The following is a 25582-nucleotide window of genomic DNA, read 5'->3' on the forward strand; positions in this document are numbered from 1 at the left end:
TCCAAAAATGCTTTTATGTGTACCTTTTCTTTTACTACTTGTAAACCAATTTCTCATTTCAGGAAAAACAGATCTCAGCTCCCAGTCAGTTATGATCAGCTGTTTTCCTTAACTGGTAGAAAATAAACTGTGTACTTGAAGCCTTCTTAGTGGTCAGAAAAACTAATAATTTATTTTAGGCAAGATAGAATCCAGGCTTGATATTATCATTTTTAAAAAGAGAAGCCTAAGTGGACGCAATAAGATGATTTTCAAAGATCAAGGGTGGTTTTGTTAAACATTTTTACACCCAAAAGAAAAAGAAGGTTTAATTGTCTTTTGGACATGAACAGGAGAAAGACAAGGGGACTGCTTCTGACTTTGAACTGGGTGTTATCTTTCCAGAGCTCCCACTGTTTAGGTTCTGGTTTCAGATTTGCAGGACCAGAATGTCAGTATTATAAGTGCATTCAGAAGATGATCAGGCTATATAAACTGTAGACAGTGTAGAGAATTAATTCACAGAAAACAAATCCATGGGCGAATGAGGATGGGGCTGTTACTTTTATTGTGGTCACTGAACGCCTTTTTAAAAAGAGATGACTGTTGAGCTAAAAGTAAATAACAAGAAGCAAGCAATATGAATATCTAGAAGTGTCTTCCAAGCTGAGGGAAGATAGTGCTAAGGTCCTGAGATGGAAAACGGGCTTGGCTTATTTATAGAAAGGCCAGTGTATTTGGAGTAAGGGGTAGGTGATGACTTTGGCATAATGGGCCAGTTTCTATTAGGACCCTATACTACTACTACTACTACTAAGTCGTTTCAGTCGTGTCCAACTCTATGCGACCCCATAGACAGCAGCCCACCAGGCTCCCCTGTCCCTGGGATTCTCCAGGCAAGAACACTGGAGTGGGTTGCCATTTCCTTCTCCAATGCATGAAAGTGAAAAGTGAAAGTGAAGTCGCTCAGTCATGTCTGACTCTTAGCGACCCCATGGACTGCAGCCAACCAGGCTCCTCCGTCCATGGGATTTCCCAGGCAAGAATACTGGAGTGGGGTGCCATTGCCTTCTCCATTAGGACCCTATAGGGCTCCAAAATCACTGCAGATGGTGACTGCAGCCATGAAATTAAAAGATGCTTGCTCCTTGGAAGAAAAGCTATGACCAACTTAGACAGCATATTAAAAAGCAGAGATGTTACTTTGTCAACAAAGGTCCATCTAGTCAAAGCTGTGGTTTTTCTAGCAGTCATGTATAGATGTGAGAGTTGGACTATAAGGAAAGCTGAGCATCTAAGGATTGATGCTTTTGAACTGTGATGTTGGAGAAGACTGTTGAGAGTCCCTTGGACTGCAAGGAAATCCAACCAGTCCATCCTGAAGGAAATCAGTCCTGAATATTCATTGGAAGGACTGATGCTCAAGCTGAAACGCCAATGCTTTGGCCACCTGATGCAAAGAGCTAACTCATTGGAGAAGACCCTGTTGCTGGGAAAGATTGAAGGCAGAAGGAAAAAGGGGATGATGGAGGATGAGATGGTTGAATGGCATCACTGACTCACTGGACATGAGTTTGAGTAAACTCCAGGAATTGGTGATGGACAGGGAGGCCTGGCATGCTGCGGTCCATGGGGTCGCAAAGAGTCAAACACGACTGAGTGAACTGAACTGAACTGAGGGTCAGGTAAATGAGACAGAATTTTATTTTAAGTGTGGATAAGTGGAAGTGTGACATGATTTGATTTACTTTAAAAAATATGTGTATTTATTTCTTTGGCTGTGTCGGTCCCAGCATGTGGGATCCTCGCTGCATCATTCAGGATCTTCGTTGCCCTGGAAGGACTCTCTAGTTGTAGCACATGCTCTGGACTGCTCCACGGCATGTGAGATCTTAGTTCCCCAACCAGGGGTCGAACCAGTGTCCTCTGCATTACAAGGTGAATTGTTGACACTGGTTTACTGTTTTAAGTTCACTGTGGCTGCTCTGTGGTGAATAGATTGGAAGATCAATTAGAAACCAGGTAACACTGGTGCCGCTGAGAGAAAACTGCGGAAAAATGGATGAACTTTGAAATGGATTAATGTAGATTACATTAGGGAAGCAGTACAGCTGATAAGACTTGTTGATAGATGGGATATGGAAAGATACGGGTTTTGGCTTGAGCAACCGGATAGAAGATGGTGCCATTTAGTATTTTAGTCATGTTAGACTTCTCAAATGAATATAATTAAGGAATGTTAGAAATTGTGCTTTTTAATTCTGTAAGCTTCTGGCAAAGGAGAGAGATCTCCTCTGGAAAAGACAGTGTTTGTTTGTTTTTGGTAAACTCAGAAAACTCGGACATATTAGAACACTAGAGATTTCATTTTAAAAAATTAATGATTAGGTGCTAAAATATAGAAAGTTATTAAAAAGTATTAGGACATGGGATTTTTTTTCCCAGGTTCTAGTCTTGAAAGTAGGCCTGAGCCTATCAACAGTTTGCCCAGGTGTCATTAATAATGGTGCTCAGAATTTGTTAGAACAAAAGAGCATGATTTTCAACAGAGTTACCGCTTGAAAATGAAATCAGAATTGAAAGTTAGGATATATAGTTAGGTATCTTCTATCAGGGTGTTTATCCAATTCCTCCATGTTGAATAATCCTTGATCTAAGAATCATCTGGTCATAGGAATTGAAGTATTGGATTAGAAGCTGAAAGACTTGGAGTTCTGAACTCAGTCCGCTTTCTTAATAGTCATGTAACCATGATAGCTATTTCAAATCCTGAAAGATGATGCTGTGGAAAGTGCTGTACTCGATATGCCAGCAAATTGGGAAAACTCAGCAGTGGCCACAGAACTGGAAAAGGTCAGTTTTCATTCCAGTCCCAAAGAAAGGCAATGCAAAAGAATGCTCAAACTACCACACAGTTGCACTCATCTCACACGCTAGTAAAGTAATGCTCAAAATACTCCAAGCAAGGCTTCAACAATACATGAACCATGAACTTCAAGATGTTCAAGCTGGTTTTAGAAAAGTCAGAGGAACCAGAGATCCAGTTGCCAACATCCGCTGGATCATCGAAAAAGCAAGAGAGTTCCAGAAAAATATCTATTTCTGCTTTATTCACTATGCCAAAGTCTTTGACTGTGTGATCACAATAAATTGTGGAAAATTCTGAAAGAGATTGGCATACCAGACCACCTGACCTGCCTCTTGAGAAACCTGTGTGCAGGTCAGGAACTGGACATAGAACAACAGACTGGTTCCAAATAGGAAAAGGAGTACATCAAGACTGTATATTGTCACCCTGCTTATTTAACTTATATGCAGAGTACATCACGAGAAACGCTAGGCTGGAGGAAGCACAAGCTGGAAACAAGATTGCTGGGAGAAATAAAAATAATCTCAGATATGCAGATGACACCACCCTTATGGCAGAAAGTGAAGAAGAACTAAAGAGCCTCTTGATGAAAGTGAAAGAGGAGAGTGAAAAAGTTGGCTTAAAGCTCAACATTCAGAAAACGAAGATCATGGCATCCAGTTCCATCACTTCATGGCAGATAGATGGGCAAACAGTGGAAACAGTATCAGACTTTATTTTCCTGGCCAAAATCACTGCAGATGGTGACTGCAGCCATGAAATTAAAAGGCGCTTACTCCTTGGAAGGAAAGTTATGACCAACCTAGACAGCATATTGAAAAGCAGAAACGTTACTTTGCCAACAAAGGTCCGTCTAGTCAAGGCTATGGTTTTTCCAGTAGTCATGTATGGATGTGAGAGTTGGACTGTAAAGAAAGCTGAGTACAGAAGAATTGATGCTTTTGAACTGTGGTGTTGGAGAAGACTCTTGAGAGTCCCTTGAACTGCAAGGAAATCCAACCAGTCCATCCTAAAGGAGATCAGTCCTGAATGTTCATTGGAAGGACTGATGTTGAAGCTGAAACTCCAATACTTTGGCCACCTGATACGAAGAGCTGACTCATTTGAAAAGACCCTGATGCTGGGAAAGATTGAAGGCAGGAGGAGAAGGGGACGACAGAGGATGAGATGGTTGGATGGCATCATCCACTTGATGGACATGGGTTTGGGTGAACTCCGGGAGTTGGTGATGGACAGGAAGGCCTGGCATCCTGCAGTCCATGGGGTCGCAAAGAGTCGGACACGACTGAGCTACTGAACTGAACTGAACCATGATAGATTGTAAACCCCTTAACTTCTGTTTCCTTATTTGTATTGTCTGTCTTTGTTTGTTTGTTTCCTTATTTATAAAATACTTGCCCTGTATGCCTCACAGTTCTGTTAAAAAAAATCCCAAAGAAAATCATGAATGTGAGAGTACTTTGAAGACAGTGAAGCACTGACTACTGCTTGTAAGGAAATGGTTATATAGCTTAAAGCACTTAACCACAAAAGGACCTTAGAAGTCCTTTTAAAGACGACAAAGAAGTTCTTGCTTTAGCAGCACAAATACTAAAATTTGAACAATACAGCGATACAGAGAGGATTAGCATACCCCTCCTCCACAAAAAAGACAAGGAAGGTAGTGGTGGGAGTGTTCAGGCTATATCTTGACTGTGAATCTTGAGGTTATGATTTCCATTAAACTGTAGTAGTACTCAACTCTATATACCTATTCTATGTGGCCTTGTAATTCTTAACCAAAATGACTTGTGAAACAGAGAACCCCAGATTAATGCGATGAGGATGATATAATGAAAGTTTGGTTTTGCTTTCTTATTTGGTAGTTAGAATTTTATTCCTTGCCATAATGAAAATGAAAGGCAGCAGAATGTGGTTAGTATTTTTTACTTAAAATTTTCCCCCTTTATTTGCTCTTTGGGCTATGGAGTGGGCTTTTGTTTGGTTTACTTGGAGTATCTTTTTCTTAAGAAAGGAGAAGTGTAAATATGCCAGAGGCTTGCTGGCAGTTGAAAGCAGCTGTTGGTCAGCAAGAGAAAAGCTGGGGGGGAAAACAGGTTGGGGAATGGAAAATGTGAAGCAAGAAGGAGGAAAAACAGATTTGAAGGCATGCTCAAGAAAAAGCATTTAAATCATTTTCCAGAAGGCTCAAGTTTTCTTTTTAAAAATCTGTCTTCGAATTCAGGTACTATTCTTTGAGGTGACTGAAGGAGGGGTTGGTCTTAGAGGAGAGTGAGTGAAAGGGAAAGATGGAGGACAGGTTTTCAGGAGGTTAGAGGTAGATGAGGAGGAGGAAGGAGAAGGTGCTCTGTGGAAACGTGAGAACTGACTGAGCATGTCCTGGGTTACTGTGTGTTATTCTTATTGAAGTATAAAGTCAGTCCCTTTACTCCCTCTGCTTAAGTAACCCTAGTGCTCTGTTCCCATTAAGGGGGGGCAGTATTTAACCAAGAGCTAAGTTTTTTATTATTGAGAAGAACTGGACTGAATTCATTGGCTTTTTTGGTTTGGTTCAGACTATGTTATTGTGTATTTAACATATTGCTGTGATGTTGATTTTTTTTTTAAAGCTTTTCTAACCTACAGCTCCCTCTGAATTTATTGTTTTGGGGGGTGGTGGGGGGCGGTGGGGAAGCCTAACAAGAAGTAGAGAGATTGTGACACCTTCAGTTGAAGTCCTCCTGATTGACTTTCTCAGTTTCTTTTTCCCACATCACTCCCAAGAGACAGTCTCTAATCTCTGACCATGAATTTCGTATCCATCCAGTACAGGGTGTTTGTGTGAACATATAAATTCTATCACAGTCACTTTTTTTATTTATTCTATTTTTTCAAGATCCACGTGGATCCACAGAGATCTAGGTACCTTGTTTTAGCTTTTTACCCTTCTGTATGAATATTTCAGTTTACCAAATCCCCAAACCTCCATGATGGATATTTAAATCGTTTCCATTTTTCTTTTTGCCATTACAGACAAAACTTCATTGAACAACCGCCTCATATAGTTTTTTCCTCCTCGTTCCTTGTTATTGCTTTTTTGGTTTGATTTTTATCCAAAATATCTTATTTTAATTCTCTCATTTTGCCAGTTTTCTTTTACTAAGACCAGAGGCTCTGAAATGTTCTTTTCCTGTGGATTCTCTCTGGACTTGGATAAATATGGCAACCTTTGCATTTAATGTTCTGTATTTTTATTGTTTCATATCCAGTAGCTGATTTTCATATACATCAGTGACTGCTCATCTTTTCCCTTTCTCAAACATTATATGTTTTATTACTTTTTAACTCCTAAAATATGTCTCACCCATTAAATGTAGGACTGGTAGAATACGTCTCACCCATTAAATGTAGGACTGGTAGTTAATGATCTCCAGTCCAGTTCATGCAGTTCTTATATTGTCTTATAAATTCAGCATGATCCAAATGTAGCTGATACTTACAAAAGAGTTTCTTGTAGCATTCTTAGCCAAAGTAAACATTTTAAAAGTGTAAGCCTTTACCTTAGAACTGTCACAGGTAAATTTTGTTCAGGGATCATATGATTCAGTGACTAGTGTTTCACTTGCATCTTTTTCTGGAATCTTTAATCTGCTGTGTGGTTGCGTGCTCCCACAGTGGTGCCCACATGGCCTGTAGCCCGCAGGACTCCTCTGTCCGTGGAATTTCCCAGGCAAGAGTACTGGAGTGGGTTGCCAGTTCCTTCTCCATTAATCCACTGTACTTTAGTCATTATTGTGAGGTTGGGCGTATTTGTAATTTTTATGTTGCATGTTTCTTACCCCCTTTTAAAAGCTGGATTCCCATTCAGAGCTTTGAGCACTTGGAATGCTAAAGTGTTATAAAGGAAAACCGGTTCTCTTCTCTAATAATATACTGCCCCCCACCCCCGCCACCGCAACCCCTACCACCTGCTGAAGTGTTTTAGTAGGACTTCCTTTCTTGAATATATCAACTTTATGTTTTTAAGACACAATATATATCTTTAAGAATTTATGTGCTAAGTATGTTTAAAAGCAGTTGATAAGACCTTAAAATGGAAATGTTAGTAATAAATATAACTAGAATATCAGATGGCTGTGTATTTTCTTCCAGATATTGTTTATATCCTTAAGAAATAGTTCAAGTCACAAGTTATTGTGGTTGGAAAGTAACCTTTGGATCTAGGCTTGTTCTGACTTTATTGTAGGTGAAGTGTTCCACTGAAAGTATAACCTCTATCTGTATGTTCAGAAGTATCTGTCTGATCACCCAGTAGGCAGTTTTGTTCAGTGAATTATACCTTCCTTATCTTGTAATCACCAAGTTTGAATGGAGTTCCTTACCTGCTCTTTATCACATTAGTCCTATGTTTTATGCTGCAGAGAAATGCTTCTATTTTAAATCTTTCTTTAGAATAAAAATATGTTCTTATGTGGAACACCAGCACCATGAAGTTTTGTTTTTCCTTCCACTCTAGAAACTCTGCTATAAAAAGTTTTAGTTCCTAAAGTCAAAAATAATTTGTTCTTGGAACCATAGTTACCGTATTGGGATATTTCATCTGGATCCATAATAAAAGACTTTACTGTTTCTGTAGGCATCAGAATATAAAGAATCTTCTTCTTGAATTATATTTTGTTTGCATAATTCTTACTTAAAACATCTTTTTCTTGATTTTATGAAAATATGCTCACTAAAAAAAAACAACAACAAACTTTAAAATAATAGAAAGTATAACTAAAGGGAACAGTCCCTCAGTGTTAGTAGCTCCCTTAGTGATTACGGCGACTTAGTTCTGCACCAGCAGTACAGGAGAGCTGTGGGGTTTCCCAGCATTGTCATCATTAAAACATACGATGCACATTTGTTTTAGGGGAAGATACAATTTAGTTCATATCGACTTTTTATTTACCTATAAGTCAGTAGTGATAAGAGTAGAAATCTAAATCTTTTTAGTAAAACTTTGTTAATAAATTTGATTTCTAGAGAGGGGAAACCTTTTTTTCAAATGTATGACGTTACTGTCTAATCTTTCAAGGATAGAAATCTAAAGAGCAGATTAATTCAATCATTTATTAAATAAGTATTTATTTCTGATTTTCCATGTGCCAAACACTGTCTGGGTATAGCAACAAAACAGACATCTGCCGTCCTACATCTCAGGTAAAGTATGGTAGATGACCTTACGTGCTGTAGAAAAAAATGAAGGAAAAATAAGACTGTGGCTGTGGGGGTTGAGGATGACATGTTTAAAGGTGTCAGGGAAGGCCTCACAGAGCTGGTGATTATTAGGGAAAGCCCCACAATGGTGAGGTTGTGTGCCAAGAGAATATCTGGGGAAAGAGTTATCCAGGTAGTATAAAGGGCAAGTACAAAGCCCTAAGGCAGGAACGAGCGTTATTCTGTCTGAGAAACAGCAGCAGAGAAGAGCAATGTGGCTGGAACACAGAGAGCTCCAGAGAACATAATTGGAGATGAGGCGAGAGAGGTAATGAGGTCCAGATTGTGCAGGGCCTTTTCAGTTATTTTAAAGACTTTGGCTTTTACTCAGAGTGAGATGGAAATCATTGGAGGTTTCATCCATGATTAAACTAAAAAGGTAATGGCAAAAAATACTTACGCTCAAAAGTTTTTGTTTCTTATAATTTGGGTATTAACTAATGGCTCCTGGTGAGCAGTCATACAAAGATTTAAACATTTGTGTCAGTACTGAAAATTTCCCAGAAATACAGATCTTAAGTATTACATTTAAATTCAGAGAAAGGAAGTATAATAGGAAAGCCTGTCTATAGATACTCATTCCTGAGTGGCCCTGCTTTATTGCTAAGTTCTTATCCTGAATTGCCTTGCAAAAAAAGTCAAGGATGTATTCTGTGGAAGACACTGTATTCACCCTTAGACATTGGAGGAGATATATACATACCATATATACTCTATTTTATGTTAATGCCTTGTATAACCACCGTTTATACCTATAAATACCATTGCTAGCACCTAGAAGAAGCTTGTTGTGTTCTAGATCATACCCCCTTTTAGATCATAGCCCCTACCACTGCTCAGAGGTGTCACTGACCTGACATTTGTGGTAGTAGATTCTTCTTTGTGATCTCACCACGTAGGATTCATTGCAGACCAGTATAACTTAGTTTTGTCTGTTTTTGAACTTTATGTAATTAAATGGGATAACATTACATGTGTTCTTTTATGTCTTCTTTCAGAACCTAACTATGTGTTTTGTAAAGTTCATCTGTGTTGTTACGTAGAACTGTAATTTAATTGCCATGTATATATATTCCTATCATGAGTGTATCACAATTTGTGTATCTGTTCTGTTGATATTTTTAGTTGTTAGTACCATTGCTGCTGTGAATGTTCTCATTTATATGTGCTGATGGACATGTGCAGAACTTTCTCTGGGCCATATTTGGGGGTGGAATTGTTGGATCTTTAGTTTAGTTAGGGGTTTCCCAGGTGGCGTAAGAATAAACTGATTTCCAAAATAGTTGTACTGATTTGTCTTTCTACCCACAGAACAGGGTGAAAGTGTTCCTGTTCCTTCTAGTCCTTATCACTAAATTTTGCCTATCCACTAGGCCTAAAAGTGTGCATTCTAATTAACTGAGAAACCAAAACATTAAACACAGTTGGTGTTCGGTAAATATCTGCTAGATAAATTTGACCTGACTCTTGCTACTTTAAATCTTCTAATCATGCCTTGTCCACGTTTAGATTCAGTAGTTTAGTATGGTTTTTGGTGAGGGCTCAAATCCACTGCTGATAGTAATTAGACTTGGTTAACCAAAGTAAGAGGAGCTTATTTGTACCAGGGTATCAGTTAAAGATAACATTTACGTTTTCAGGAAAATATTCTGTTTTTTAGGGATTACCCACAATGTAGGCAGTATTTCCTTTTCTCATAAAAAGGAAGATAGCACCAGAATTTTCTGCCTAGCTTATGTTCCTAGAAGCCTAGCAACCATTTTTATCCCTGTTTTTGTTTTGAGTGACTTTGTAGGATATGGTAAATTATTTAGGATGGTGGTGGTGGTGGTGGTTAGCTAAGATATCTCACTGGTCTTCAACAGCAACCTCAGTGTGGCAGCTGTTTATTAAAACCATAGGATACATAGCTTTGTTTAAATGCATCTTGCTTCAGTGTAATTGACCCACAGAGCACTTTTTATAAGGGGTATTTTACATAAAAACTTGATAGTAGTTTTTAAAGCATTTTGTGCAGTTCCTGGCAAAAATGATTGCTCTCCTCTTATAAATGTTGACATGGGGCAAGTCACTTATTTCATTATTGCTGTATTCATAGGCCAGTTCATTAGAAGAATTAACTTGAATTTTTCTGACTTTAATTTCTAAGTATAACCTTTTTGAGAGATGACTAGTAACTAGAGCACTCAGAACTGGTGTTGAGATACAAGAATGGCAGTTTTGACTAGTAAATCCCACCTAATGTATCACTTGCTTTTGTGAAATTTTCTCTTTTCAGAATAGCCTAAGTAAGTGGAGACTTGTATGAGATTGAGAATCTTAAGTCTGATTCATCATCTCTATTTCCCACAGAGATTTCCTGTTAGACAAGACAAATTAGAGTCTTCCTACTGACTTGGTGAGTTTTTACATAGTTTTATTTTAAACATAGTTTAAGATCATGAGGACAGAAGTGGAATGAAATGCATAGAAGTGTTTATCATGACTTTAAAAAATACACATCTTGAGTGCAATCTTCTGTCTCATTTCAGTGCAAATAGTATGTAAAGTTAGAAGTCATATAAGGTGAGAATGTTAAGTTTTTTTTTTTTAATAATGAGCATTACAATCAGTGTTAAACATTTTTCATAACTGGTTTATGAAAAGAGGTTTAATTCTAAATATTCTTTCCTGGAGTAAACCAGAGTTATTTATTCAGGTCTTCTCTGGTGACTGCTATATATAGGATAAGGCTTTACACTAATGATGGAGATGAGAAAAGATGTTTTAATTTTTAATTAATGGTTGATAATACATGATCTGGACATTTTTAGAATAAGATTATTTTTCTCCCTAGAAAAGATCTTCAGAGAAATTTGTATTCTATCTTATAAAAGGAGATAACTTAAAGCAATTCATGGGCTTCATTTTACTCTATATAAAAGGAGTTTGATTTTGAGCAAATTATCTGTGTGTATGTACCTTAGAACTCCTTTCTCTATGTGTAACTTAGATATTTCTACCATTCTCGCTACCTACCATCTTGAAAGTTTTGCTTGTGGCATGAGGTTCTTACCTTAAATGCTTATGTATGTTTTTACACAGTTTTATTGGGTAAAAAGATGTTATTGCATTTTTATCTTTTACATTCTGCCAAGTCATCAGGAGCCAGGAAATTGTGTTAAGACAGACATTTTAACTTTGACCTGTTTTGTCTGCCTGTGTGGTTTTACTTTTTCCTTGCATCATGAATTTTGGAATGAACAGTTAAAACCGAGAACTTCCTGCTCATCCTTTGTCCCATTTAGTTTAGTTAGAACCTAGAAATTGGCTTATTTTTAAGAACTTTAGAAAGGAGAATTTATTTTTTGCAGGTGGGTTTAGGTAGGAACATGGATCCAATGTAAACAGTCATCAGATTTCTCTACTTCAGACCACACTTGAGGGAAATAAAAGCACACGTATACCTCAGTTGTCTCTTTTGTGGTTACAGAGAGGTCTAGATGTCTCTCATCAAAAGTTTCCAGAGAATACTGAATTCTATACTACTGGATAGTAGTTGTTGTTCAGTCGCTAAGTCGCGTCCAACTCTTTGCAAACTCATGGACTGTAGCACACCAGACTTCCTTGTCCTTCATTATCTCCCAGAGTTTGTTCAAATCCATGTTCATTGAGTTGGTGGTGGCTATTTAACCATCATATCCTCTGCCATCCCCTTCTCCTTTTTCTTTAAATCTTTCTCAACATCAGAATATTTTCCAATGAGTTGGCTCTTTGCATCAGGTGGCCAAAGTATTAGAGTGTCAGCATCAGTCCATCCAATGAATATTCAAAGTTGATTTCCTTTAGGATTGGCTGGTTTGATGTCCTTGCAGTCCAAAGGACTCTCAAGAGTCTTCTCTGGCACCACAGTTCCAAAGCATCAATTCTGTGGTGTTCAGCCTTCTTTATGGTCCAACTCTCACATCTGTACATGACTAAGTAGCTTTGCTATGTGGACGTTTGTTGGCAAAGTGATGTTTCTTTTTTAATACATTATCTAGGTTTGTCATAGCTTTCCTCCCAAAGAGCAAGGATCCTTTAATTTCGTGGCTGCGGTCACCATCTGCAGTGCTACATAGTATGCAGTCATAAATGCTGAAGAGGATTGGTTGCCCTTGAGTAGACCAAATCCTCTGGAGCAGGTGGGTCTCTTCAGCTTCTGAGTTAATGAAGTTACCCCAGATTGTATACCCCAAGGCCAGCTTAGAATTTCTCCTTTGGTATGCATTCTTGGGCCCCTTCTCTAGCCAGATTGCGTTAGCAAGAAATATTTTTAAATGGTTTGACTAAAACATTGGTGAGCAAAGAAAACTGCTTGTTGAATTTGGCTTCTCCAAAGGCCAGAAGACCCTGTGAGGCTATGCAGCCTCTGCCTGTTTGTTGCATAAAATGACTCTTTAGTTTTTGAATTCATTACAGATTGGACATGCTTAAATTGTATTAAGACCAAGCCACTCATCTGTTTACTGTTTGATTTTATAAGGTTCTTCATAGTTGAGGTTGAGGGGAGAAGGTGAAAAAATGTAACTTCTCAAATCTCAAAAAAGCTTTATATAATTATATAATAGTCTCTCAACCATAAGGTTTTGTCCCTCTTCTTCTTCCTCTTCCTTCTTCTTTTTTTAAAATTCTGTTCCAGCTCTTGTTTTAGAATAAATTTTCTCAACCTAGAGGAGAAGTCTTTGATAACATGTGGGATGTGTTAAAATCTTCATTTTTCCTAAGTTTGCTCTTTGTGGCCCTAGAGATTTGTGCCCAAGCCATCAGTGGAATACACATTATTATTATTATTTGTGAAGAGAGAGAAGTTGCTGGCTGTTTGGTTCTGCCTATCTAACTTCATTTCTAAAGGTGTTTTCCTTTGGAGCTGAGATCCGCTTTGAAGTGAAATAGCCCCTTTATAGTCAGATTTGTTTGCTGATTTTGAATTCATGTCTTTCTATTTTAGCCATCTCCCAAATAATGGATTTTGAAAGTGATGTGTGGAGAAGCTTAGTCTGATGAACACTATCTGCCTTTTTTTTTTTTAAAGCAGTTGGAGGAAGTCGGCTTTTTGTTTGTTTGTTTTGTGTTTTATCCTAGCAGAGGTTTAGTAATTAACACCACCAGCATATCACCTGATGAAAGAACCCAGACTTTGTGGAACCTGTGCTTGTTGTACTTATGGTTTATTCTGCAGGATCCTCCATTCAAGTGGAGACAGGAATTTTTTTTTCTTTTACATTGTTATGTAGATGCAAGTTATTTGGGCCTGAATTAAAAAGCAAAACAAAAACCCAAGAAGTCTTTTTAAGTTCTAAGGAGATGCAGTCCTACAAGACTGGTGAGTGGCACCTACCTCTTTCCAGGGCAGACCTCTGCATTTGGAGCAGAGCATGCCCTCCCTGGGGGGCTGGCTTCCCAGGTGACACTAATGGTAAAGAACCCACCTACCAATTCAGGAGACATTAGAGATGTGAGTTCGGTCCCTGGGTGGGGAAGATCTCCTAGAGGGCATGGCAACCCATTCCAGTATTCTTACCTGGAGAGTTCTGTGGACAGAAGAACCTGATGGGTCCATAGGGTTGAAAAGAGTCCGATATGACTGAAGCAACTTAGCATGCACCCACGCACATGCTCTCCCTGGACATATTTTTCGGGTAGGGGATTATACTAATAGGTCTATATTAACTTCTCTTACATAATGGATAGTTTGGAGGGAGAGGGAATGATTCCCTAGCCCTTAACTTGAATTGGCAATAAATTTTTCTGCTCTTTGATTTTTTTTTTCTAACTGGAAAAGTTGCATCCAGATTGAGAATTATTCCATATTTTAACCTTTGAGCTGGCTGCTGAGGTCTCCTTGGGGACAAGGACACTTTGTAGTTATTTATAACCTATAGAGAAGGGCAGTAAGACTGTAAACAGCCAGCACACGCTGAGGTTGGGAGTCAGTGGGAGCAGTCTATTGTTTATTCCTTTGCTTTCAATGACTTGAAATTCTTTCATGTATCTTCTTGTTCATCTTCATTTTGACTTTGGATGAGCCTTACTAGCCAGGCTATTTCTATAAAACTCTTATCTCATAACACATTGAGAAGAAGGAAAAAATAGTCTTTTTATGTTTAAAAGCATACCTAATCCTCACAGTCATTTTAGAGTCCATGCTTGCCTACTGCTACTGCTGCTAAGTCACTTCAGTCGTGTCCAACTCTGTGCGACCCCATAGACAGCAGCCCACCAGGCTCCCCCATCCCTGGGATTCTCCAGGCAAGAACACTGGAGTGGGTTGCCATTTCCTTCTCCAAAGCAGGAAAGTGAAAAGTGAAAGTAAATTCGCTGAGTCGAGTCTGACCCTGAGTCCGACCCTCAGCGACCCCATGGACTGCAGCCCTCCAGGCTCCTCCGTCCATGGGAGTTTCCAGGCAAGAGTACTGGAGTAGGTTGCCATTGCCTTCTCCGAAGAGATCTGTAAACTAGGAAAACCTTAATGGTACTGCATATGTAATACTATACTTGTTTCTGAGTTTTCCTTATATACAGAAGTTTCTTCTAAGTTTTCCTTATATGCAACAAATATAAAAACAGTTGAACTCTTAGATAAATATTTGACTATGGTAGAAAATATGTTCTGCATCATAGCCTGGTATAGAAAAAACTTAGTAATGTGTCTGGACGTGTTTTAAAGGTGGATGTGTCTATCTCCGTGTCTCTCTCTGTATATTTGTTTCTATACACGTTTGCACATGCATATATTTAATATTAATTATCATTTCTCTACATGTCAGTTTTAAGGGAATCAAGCCCTGTGTCAGACATGAAAATATAGATCAGTTCTAAGTAAATGCTAATAATCTACCTCATTTTTATCCATATATGGGAATTTTACCATATAGAATTTAACTTGGAATAACTGAGAGGTCTAGCATGAGTTTGCGACAGCTGCTATGATGATACTTTCAGGATTGACTTATACTGGAAGATGTTTATCTTAACTGTTGTGGGTTCAGGAACTTCCCATTTAGCCCTGCACATTTCTCTTTTTTCTCAACTTTTCTTGGATTTTTTTTTTTAATCAAAGAAGAATGTAGTTTTGGAATGTGTTCAGTTAGTTCTTTAAAACTGAAGATGAACCGTTAGTTTTTTTTTTTTATAGTATAATTGTTTTACACTGCTGTGTTAGTTTCTGTAGCACAGTGAAATGAATCAGCTGTGTGCGTGCATATATCCCCTCCGTCTGGACCTCCCCCCACACCCTCCGCCTCACCCCTGTAGATCGTCACTGAGCTGAATTCCCTGTGCTGCGCAGCAGCTCCCCACTAGCTGTTTACGCGTGGTAGCGTACGTGTCGGTCCTAATCTCCCGACTCGTCTCGCCCTCCTTTTACCTCCCTGTGTCCACGTGTCCATTCTCTGTGTCTGTGCCTCTAGTCTTGCCCTGGAAATAGGTTCATTGGTACCATTTTTCTGGGTTCCACATATATGCATTAATATATGACATTTTTCTGTTTCTGACTTAACTTCACTTTGTATGACAGACTCTGGGTCCATCCACATTTCCACCAGCCACCCAGTTTTGTTCCTTTTTATAGCTGAGTAATATTACCTTGTATACATGTGCCTTATCTTCTTTATCCGTTCATCTGTAGATGGACATTTAGATTGTTTCCTTGTCCTGAAAGTGAAAGTGTTAGTCGCGGCTGACTCTCTGCGACCCCATGGACCGTAGTCCATCAGGCTTCTCTGTCCATGGGATTCTCCAGGCAAGGGTATGCAGTGGGTTGCCGTTCCTTCTCTAGGGGATCTTCCCGACCCAGAGATTGAACCTGGGTCTCCCACATTGCAGGCGGATTCTTGCCCATCTGAGTCACCATGTCCTGGCTGTTGTAAATAGTGCTGCAGTGAACATTGGGGTGCGTGTGTCATTTGGTGGAGTATGTGTACATATATGTATTTTTTACATGTGTCACTTTTTATTATGGTTTTTTCAGAGTATATGCCCAGGCTTAGTGGCACTGCGACATGTGGAATCTTAGTTGCCCATCAGGGAGTGAGCCCTTATCCCCTGCATTGGAAGGCAGGTTCTTAATCACTGGACCACCAGGGAAGTCCCTAAAATATTTTGTTTTAAAAGTATGCTTGGATTCCTATAGCTGTTACTCATTCAGCAACTCCTATTAACTAGAGCTCATTAAAGAAAAATACGTTCCCAAAAGACAGTAGTCTAGTTAGTCGGTAGCAATTTCATTGAATAAATATTTATTGAATACCTATTATGATACCATTTTAGGCATAGGGGAATGCTGTTCTCTCATTGTGCTTTAACTTCTTAGTGGGAGAGACAGTAGACAAATGAAAATATAAAAACAGGCGATTTCAGATAGTGGTACTAAAAAAATATAAGTTCATTTACTGAATTTGTGAGTCTTCCTTGTTTTGTAAAGTAAGTTCATTTGTATCATTTCTTTTTAGATTCCACATGTAAGGGGTGTCATAGGATATTTCTCCTCTGTCTGGTAAAACTCATGGTTGCCAGGGGAAGGGATAGTTAGGGACTTTGGGAGGGTCATCTACACACTGCAGTATTTAAAATGGATAACCGACAAAACCTATTGTATAACACATGCAACTCTGCTCAGTGTTATATGCCAGCCTGGATGGGAAGGGGCTCTGGGGGAGAATGGATACATGTATATGTATGGTTGAGTCCTTTCACTGTTCTCCTGAAACTACCACAACATTGTTAGTTGACCATATTCCCAATACAAAATAAAAACTTTAAAGTTAAAAAAATAAAAAAGAAGTATAAACAGAGTAATGTGATGAAAGAGGCTGTAAATGAGGACTACTTCTAAACCCGTGGTCAGGGATGACCTGTCTGTGGATACTGCATTTGACAGGACACCTAAATGACGAGAAGAAGCCAGCTGTGAAAAAATATGAGGGAAGAAAGAGATTTCCAGGGTGAGGAAAGAGCCTGATGTGTTCACTAAAGGCCTGAGTAACTAAAGCCTGATGACTGAGAAGAGTAAGTATTAGGTGAGGTCAAGAGATATACTGAAGCTTTGGCCGTCATGACAAAAGGCAGATTTTATTTGGATAACAGTGGAAGCCACTGAAGAATTCCTGTCTTGTTTCTCATAAGGGTCTGATTTATAAGCCATCTCATACCTTAGAGGAATTAATTGTAAAGTCTGCTAATTCTCTTAAGATATTTTTACTCACTATTTGAAAAGGTAATATAGTCACATGGCTCAAAATTCAGTAAGTACAAAAGGGAACATAATGGAAATTCTCCTTCCCACCCAATGGAAGGAAGGAGTTTCCTTCCTTGAAAGTAGCTAGTGTCCCTAGAGTCTTGTGTAGCTTTACAGAGATATTTTATACACACACACTAAATATTTTGGCGTGTTTAGATAGAAGGAGCTTCCCCATTCCTTTTTAAAATAAATATTATTATTGCATTGTCTATACCATAATTTATGTAATCAATCCCCTGTTGATGGACTTTCAGGTTATTTCCTTTTTTTAAGTTATTGTAATTGCAAATAGTGCCACATTGAAAAACCTTTTATATTTATCATATTAAATATATTAGTTTGATAAATTTCTATATGGGACTGTTAGATCAAAGGGTATATGCATTTCTTATTCATTTTGATATATATTTCTCTTTGTGGAGTTTATAACAGTTTATACTCCAATCAGAAATGCTCTCCTTATCCTGAGTGAGTGAGTGAGTGAAGTCGCTCAGTCGTGTCCGACTCTTTGTGACCCCATGAACTGTAGCCTACCAGGCTCCTCCATCCATGGGATTTTCCAGGCAAGAATATTGGAGTGGGGTGCCATTTCCTTCTCCAGGAGATCTTCCCGACCCAGGATTGAACCCAGGTCTCCCTCATTGTAGGCAGACGCTTTACCCCCTGAGCCGCAAGTGTTATCAAATATTTTAATCTTTCCAGAGTCACTGGGTGAATTAATGTGTGGTTTACTCTGCATTTATCATTATAAATGAGAGTTGAACTTGTTTCACATATTTAAGAGCCATTGATATTTACTTATCTGTAAACCATTGGCTGTTCTTTGCCTATTTTTCTGTTACGCTATTGATTTTTTTCTTCTTGCTCTTTAGAGTCACTCAATTCTAAATCCCTGTGTTATAGGATTAAAAAAAAATACAGTGTTACATGTCAGTTATATCTCAGTTTTTTTAAAAAAGCAGTCATCTTTAACTTGTAAATTTTAGAAGGCGTGTACCTAATATGAGACATGAGAAACCCCAGTCTTCCTTTGCTGATTGAAATCTCTCTTGATTGCCCCTAGTTTCATTTTAAGAAGTGTCTCTAAATTTTTTGTTTTTAAGTGCATTTAGTATTTTGTTAGACTACATTGAGGGCTTCCCTGGTGGCTCAGATGATAAAGAATCCACCTGCAGTACGAGAGACCTGGGCTCGATCCCTGAGATGGGAAGATTCACTCTAGGAGGGCATGGCAACCCACTCCAGTATTCTTGCCTGGAGAATCCCGGTGGACAGAGGAGCCTGACTGGCTACAGTTCATAGGGTCGCAAAGAGTCAGACGTGACTGAATGACTAAGCAGGGCACCAACTAGACTGAACTGCAATAAGTTTACTCATAACAGATATTCAAAAGTCATTCAAACCCTGCAGCAGAGGAAATCAGTATGACCTGTAATTTATAGGGTAATGAGAAAGAAGATACTACCTCCTGGGCTGTATATGATTGAGGCTATGTAACAGAAGAAATACAGACACTCCTTTGAGGTCCCAACAGTTTCTTAAAAATGAATATACCCAAGTCTTTCTATAGTTCTCTGTGTGTGTGTGAACAGTCTTTTGGCATCTTCTGTTTTGGAAAATGCAGACGTCTCTCAAGTTTAAAATAGTTAACGACATTGGTATTTTTCCTTACTTGGAAACTGTACCAGGCTTTAAACCATGAAAAAAAAAAGTTACAGGTTTTTAAAAAGTCCCTAAAAAACTATGCTTTGGCAAGAAGCCATATTCCCAGCCTTCTAGCTTGTGCATGTTTATGTATTAAACCATGTGAAATTGCCAATTTTTGACTGTCTTTGGCCTACAAAAACAATGATTCAGTCTAGTATCTCCATAATTTTATCCTGTAATTTTAAGACTGATGGATATAAAGATACCATATATGCGATATGCCTGTATTAATTGTTTGTTGTTTTTTTTTAATTCTCTGGATGATTGGATTAGATTAAAGATGGAAGAATGCTTATAAGGAACAAAAGATTTAAAAACTGCACAAGCTGTCAGGAGAATGGATATGTATATATGTATGGGTGATTCCCTTTGCTCTTCACCTGAAATTATCATTTATTAGCATTGATAATTTCACCTGGAATTCTCAATTATTAGCATTGTTTGTTAATCAGCTAAACACCAATACAAAATAAAAAGTTTTTTTTTTAAATCCTTAAGGGTTGAATCCCTTTTCCACTAAAAAGAAAGAAAAAAAGAAAACTACACAAGTTGTCTATATAACATTTTGCAGAGAATGTCTAGCCTAGCTCTAGCATATACCACAGGTTACACTATTGGGATGTTTCTATTGTACAGGGAATTCATCTTCTATCCTGGAAGTATCCTGATTACATAAGAGTTCAGTTCGAATTACTGATTTATGTTTTCACAATGAAGGGAAAAATAACCAATCTTTTTCATCTTACAGAATGAAGATACACTCAGAAGAGTAGACTGACAGGTCAGGATTTAATAGAGTGAACGGGAAAATAAATGGTAGTGTATTACAGATAGGGCTTCCCAGGTGGCGCTAGTGGTAAAGAACGCGGCTGCCAGTGCAGGAGACATAAGAGACGTGGGTTGGATCCCTGGGTTGGGAAAATCCCCTGGGATAAGGAAATGGCAACCCACTCCAGCATTCTTGCCTGGAAAATCCACGGACAGAGGAGCCTGGTAGGGTACAGTCCATAGGATCGCAAAGAGTCGTACACAACTGAAACAGCTCAGCACACATGTAACAGATACATTCAGCCTCCGAGTTGTCAGCATACTGGGAAGTTTGCTAAGCTTTGGAAAATAAATTTCTTGTTAGAGAACTTGGGAAGTCTTGTTTTAACTTGTTTGAAGCCAGGAACAGTCTATGTTGATGCTTGTTGTCTCCTAAAGATTCTCAAATCATGACTCTCAAATAGACCTCCTCTTTTCTAAAACTGTTTTTCTGCTGGGCATCTGTGGCAATTGGCATGAAGTGCTGAAGAGTTCATGTACCACCAGGCTACTTTGCTGATGAACATGTTTGCACATGGTGCCTACTCTGAGTGAAATTAATTAGGGCTGTGCTATCCTAGTCAATTTCCCTTCTGGCAGGTAGTGTGGTTAGAGCTCCTTAGAGTCTAAAACTGATTCTCTAGTTCTGCTGACTGCTGGGTGGACATTTTTAAACAATTGGAAGATGGGTGGGTGATACTATTTAAAAAAAACCAACAAAACACAAAGACTTGTGTACAGAATAAATGAGAAACAAAAAAGATAGGAAACAATGGCCAAGACAAGTTGTATTTTATTTTCTGGTTGTGATAATGGACCATAGCTCTGTAGCAACAGTTAATCCATTAAAATAAGCTGGCTTTTAAGCTTGTTTTTTTCTTAGGCCTAGAGAATTCCTAAATTATTAATTGTTAGATAAGTTTGAAGTATTTTTTAATCTTTAACAATAAACTAAAATTAGTATTTTATAATCCATCAATATAGAGCTGAGCCTGCACACCCACAGAGCCAAGTTTTATGCTCTTAACTAACGTGTAAAATTCACATCTTCATTGCCAGCCTGCCCAAAAGATAGTTTTAATTGGGAATTTTGAAATTCTATTCTGGTTCCTACTAGCAGTAATGGTAACTGGATTTATAAAACTGCCTAAGATGCGTTTACTACTAGACAAATAAATGGGCTTCTCTGGTGACTCGGATGGTAAAGAATCTACCTGCAATGCAGGAAATACCCCGGGTCCATCCCTGGATCCAGGAGGATCCTTTGAAGAAGGGAATGGCTACCCATTCCAGTATTCTTGCCTAGAGAATTCCTGGACATAGGAGCCTGGCAGGCTGCAGCCCACGGGGTGAGAATGTGTTTTCCATCAAGTGCAAGCCTATCTTGATCACAGGTCTCTTTTCTTGATATTATCATGAAATCTTGAATTGCATAAACCAGGGAGACCCAAAGGCCATTGCAGTGCTTAGTTTGCTGGCTTAAGTAAAATAGCACATCGTGTGTATAAGTCTTAACTTCATCTGTCATTACATAGGATATTTTAATTATAAACACATGTAGGATAGTGTTAAAACCAGTAGGGACTCATAATACTAGTGGTATTACTCCGTGAGGGTGCCCTATATCTTATTAATACTCTTCCATGCTTATTACTTAAGTAGCTACTGAATGTGTATGAGTTGAGTGATTTAGGGGCAGGGGAAATTTATTCATTTATACCTCTTTCTATGAAGGATTTGAGGCAGTTTCCAGAAATACTTAACATATCAAGAGTAAACAGTTTAAGGACTTACAGCAAAATTAGTTACAGTGTTAAGAAAATAATAAAGCTATAGTACAGTAATAATTCAGACTCAAATTGAAGAAAGTAGGGGAAACCGCTAGGCCATTCAGGTATGACCTAAATCAAATCCCTTATGATTATACTGTGGAAGTGAGAAATACATTTAAGGGCCTAGATCTGATAGATAGAGTGCCTGATGACCTATGGAATGAGGTTTGTGACATTGTACAGGAGACAGGGATCAAGACCATCCCCATGGAAAAGAAATGCAAAAAAGCAAAATGGCTGTCTGGGGAGTCCTTACAAATAGCTGTGAAAAGAAGAGATGCGAAAAGCAAAGGAGAAAAGGAAAGATATAAGCATCTGAATGCAGAGTTCCAAAGAATAGCAAGAAGAGATAAGAAAGCCTTCTTCAGCGATCAATGCAAAGAAATAGAGGAAAACAACAGATCTCTAGAAAGACTAGAGATCTCTTCAAGAAAATTAGAGATACCAAGGGAACATTTCATGCAAAGATGGGCTCAATAAAGGACAGAAATGGTATGGACCTAACAGAAGCAGAAGATATTAAGAAGAGGTGGCAAGAATACATGGAAGAACTGCACAAAAAAGATCTTCACGACCCAGATAATCATGATGATGTGATCACTAATCTAGAGCCAGACATCTTGGAAGGTGAAGTCAAGTGGGCCTTAGAAAGCATCTCTACGAACAAAGCTAGTGGAGGTGATGGAATTCCCAGTTGAGCTGTTTCAAATCCTGAAAGATGATGCTGTGAAAGTGCTGCACTTCAATATGCCAGCAAATTTGGAAAACTCAGCACTGGCCACAGGGCTGGAAAAGGTCAGTTTTCATTCCAATTCCAAAGAAAGGCAATGCAAAAGAATGCTCAAACTACCACACAATTGAACTCATCTCACACGCTAGTAAAGTAATGCTCAAAATTCTCCAAGCCAGGCTTCAGCAATACATGAACTGTGAACTCCCTGATGTTCAAGCTGGTTTTAGAAAAGGCAGAGGAACCAGAGATCAAATTGCCAACATCCGCTGGATCATGGAAAAAGCAAGAGAGTTCCAGAAAAACATCTATTTCTGCTTTATTGACTATGCCAAAGCCTTTGACTGTGTGGATCACAATAAACTGTGGAAAATTCTGAAAGAGATGGGAATACCAGACCACCTAACCTGCCTCTTGAGAAATCTGTATGCAGGTCAGGAAGCAACAGTTAGAACTGGACATGGAACAACAGACTGGTTCCAAATAGGAAAAGGGGTACGTCAAGGCTGTATATTGTCACCCTGCTTATTTAACTTATATGCAGAGTCCATCATGAGAAACGCTGGACTGGAAGAAGCACAAGCTGGAATCAAGATTGCCGGGAGAAATATCAATAACCTCAGATATACAGATGACACCACCCTTATGGCAGAAAGTGAAGAGGAACTAAAAAGCCTCTTGATGAAAGTGAAAGTGAAAGAGGAGAGTGAAAAAGTTGGCTTAAAGCTCAACATTCAGAAAACGAAGATCAAGGCATCCAGTCCCATCACTTCATAGGAAATAGATGGGGAAACAGTAGAAACAGTGTCAGACTTTATTTTTTGGGGCTCCAAAATCACTGCAGATGGTGACTGCAGCCATGAAATTAAAAGATGCTAAAAAAAAAAATTCATTGGAACGATTGATGCTCAAGCTGAAACCCCAATCCTTTGGCTACCTGATGCGAATAACTGATGCATTTGAAAATACCATGATGCTGGGAAAGATTGAAGGCAGGAGGAGAAGGGGACGACAGAGGATGAGATGGTTGGATGGCATCACCGACTCGATGCACATGAGTTTGAGCAAGCTCCAGGAATTGGTGACGGACAGGGAAGCCTGGCGTGCTGCAGTCCATGGGGTCGCAAAGAGTCAAGACATGGCTGGGCAACTGAACTGAACTGTATGCAGATATCTGTAAATAATATATAAATCTTAAATTTGTGTAAATAATGTACTGAACAAGACATTCCAAAACTCTCTTTTCGTTAGTATTGTGTTTGATCTCATCTCCTTGGTGCAGTTCATTGCTTTTAAATCCTGAAATAGTTTTCCATTGTATGGAAATAACCCCATTTAGTTACCTGTTTCCATCTTACTGGATTTCAGTTTGTTTATAACTGCCACATTGAACGACCTTGTCCATGTCTTCTTGTGCCTGTGGGCAGTTTTTCTAGGGCTGCTGCTGCTGCTGCTAAATCACTTCAGTCATGTCCAACTCTGTGCGACCCCACAGATGGCAGCCCACCAGGCTCCCCCATCCCTGGGATCTTCTAGGGCAGTGGCTCTCAAAACATTCCAGGACCAGCACATCAAGGTCACTTGGGAACTTGTTCAGTTCAGTCACTCAGTCATGTCCGACTCTTTGTGTCTCCATGGACCACAGCACGCCAGGCCTCCCTGTCCATCACCAACTCCTGGAATTTACCCAAACTCATGTCCATTGAGTCGGTGATGCCATCCAACCATCTCATCCTCTGCCGTCCCCTTCTCCTGCCTTCAATATTTCCCAGCATCAAGGTCTTTTCCAATGAGTCAGTCCTTCGCATCAGGTGGCCAAACTATTGGAGTTTCAGCTTCAACATCAGTCCTTCCAGTGAACACTCAGAACTGATCTCCTTTAGGATGGACTGGTTGGATCTCCTTGCAGTCCAAGGGACTCTCTTCTCCAACACCACAGTTCAAAAGCATCATTTCTTTGACACTCAGATTTCTTTATAGTCCAACTCTCACATCCATACATGACTACTGGAAAAACCACAGCTTTGACTAGATGGACCTTTGTTGGCAATGTCTCTGCTTTTTAATATGCTGTCTAGGTTGGTCATAACTTTCCTTCCAAGGAACAAGTGTCTTTTAATTTCATGGCTGCAGTCACCATGTGCAGTGATTTTGGAGCCCAAGAAAATAAAGTCTGCCACTGTTTCCACTGTTCTCCATCTATTTGCTATGAAGTGATGGGACCAGATGCCATGATCTTAGTTTTCTGAATGTTGAGCTTTAAGCCAACTTTTTCACTCTCCTCTTTCACTTTCATCAAGAAGCTCTTTAGTTCTTCTTCAATTTCTGCCATAAGGGTGGTGTCATCTGTATATCTGAGGTTATTGATATTTCTCTCAGCAGTCTTGATTCCACCCTGTGTTTCATCCAGCCCAGCGTTTCTCATGATGTACTCTGTGTATAAGTTAAATAAGCAGGCTGACAATGTACAGTCTTGACATACTCCTTCCCTTATTTGGAACCAGTCTGTTGTTCCATGTCCAGACTTGTTACAAATAGAAATTCTTGAACCCATTCCAAACCTGAAAGATATACAGTGTTTAAACAAAGAGCTATTTTATTTACTTTTTGTGGCTGGTATTTTCATAGGATAGTTGGTCTTTTTCTTATTTATTTTGTAAAAACAATTTATATATTACTTCTTATGTTAATACAGCTAACTCTTTGCCATGTATTGTAAGCTTTGTTTGTTTTTGGCTTTGTTCATAGTACTTAAAAATTGTATTCACCACTGTTTTTAATGTCTTTTATGTTTAGAAAGACCCTGAAGGGGAGAGTTTTGAGTTGGATTTGGTTTGCTACTGGGACACCTTGTTGAGATGTGTAGCAATTACTTAGGAATGGTCTGAGGCTTATGAGAGAGGTCAGAGTTGGAGATGTGGAAAGCACTTATATAAAGACAGAAATTTGACACTGTTGTGGATAAAATTACCACAAAAGAGAATGTAGTTTGAGAAAATGATTCAATATTAAACCATGGGAACAACAATGAAGTAAGAGAATCCAAAAAAAGATATTGAGGAATGATCAGAAAACAGAGAAGGCAAGGAGAAGAATCTGGAAAATCAGATACTGGTGAAGTGTAACGAGAGGTCGTTAATGCTACATAGAAGGGAACACAT

General features: G+C 38.9%; 1 protein-coding gene across 3 annotated transcripts in view; it reads left to right on the plus strand.

Annotated features, from left to right (window-relative positions):
- SPOP (speckle type BTB/POZ protein) overlaps nt 1-25582 on the plus strand; it is an 80685-nt gene that overhangs the window by 33191 nt on the left and 21912 nt on the right. Inside the window, exon 2 of one of the 3 annotated variants that reach the window (XM_018064907.1) lies at nt 10439-10484. The exons of 1 other annotated variant lie outside the window; for it this stretch is intronic. The gene's annotated coding sequence lies outside the window, so the exon portion shown is untranslated. Of the gene's footprint in view, nt 1-10438; nt 10485-17092; nt 17114-25582 lie in introns of those variants that run through there. One more of the 3 variants, XM_018064909.1, reaches the window with a different exon arrangement.

The sequence above is a fragment of the Capra hircus genome, chromosome 19, assembly GCF_001704415.2.
Source record: "Capra hircus breed San Clemente chromosome 19, ASM170441v1, whole genome shotgun sequence".
NCBI classification, from domain to species: Eukaryota; Metazoa; Chordata; class Mammalia; order Artiodactyla; family Bovidae; genus Capra; species Capra hircus.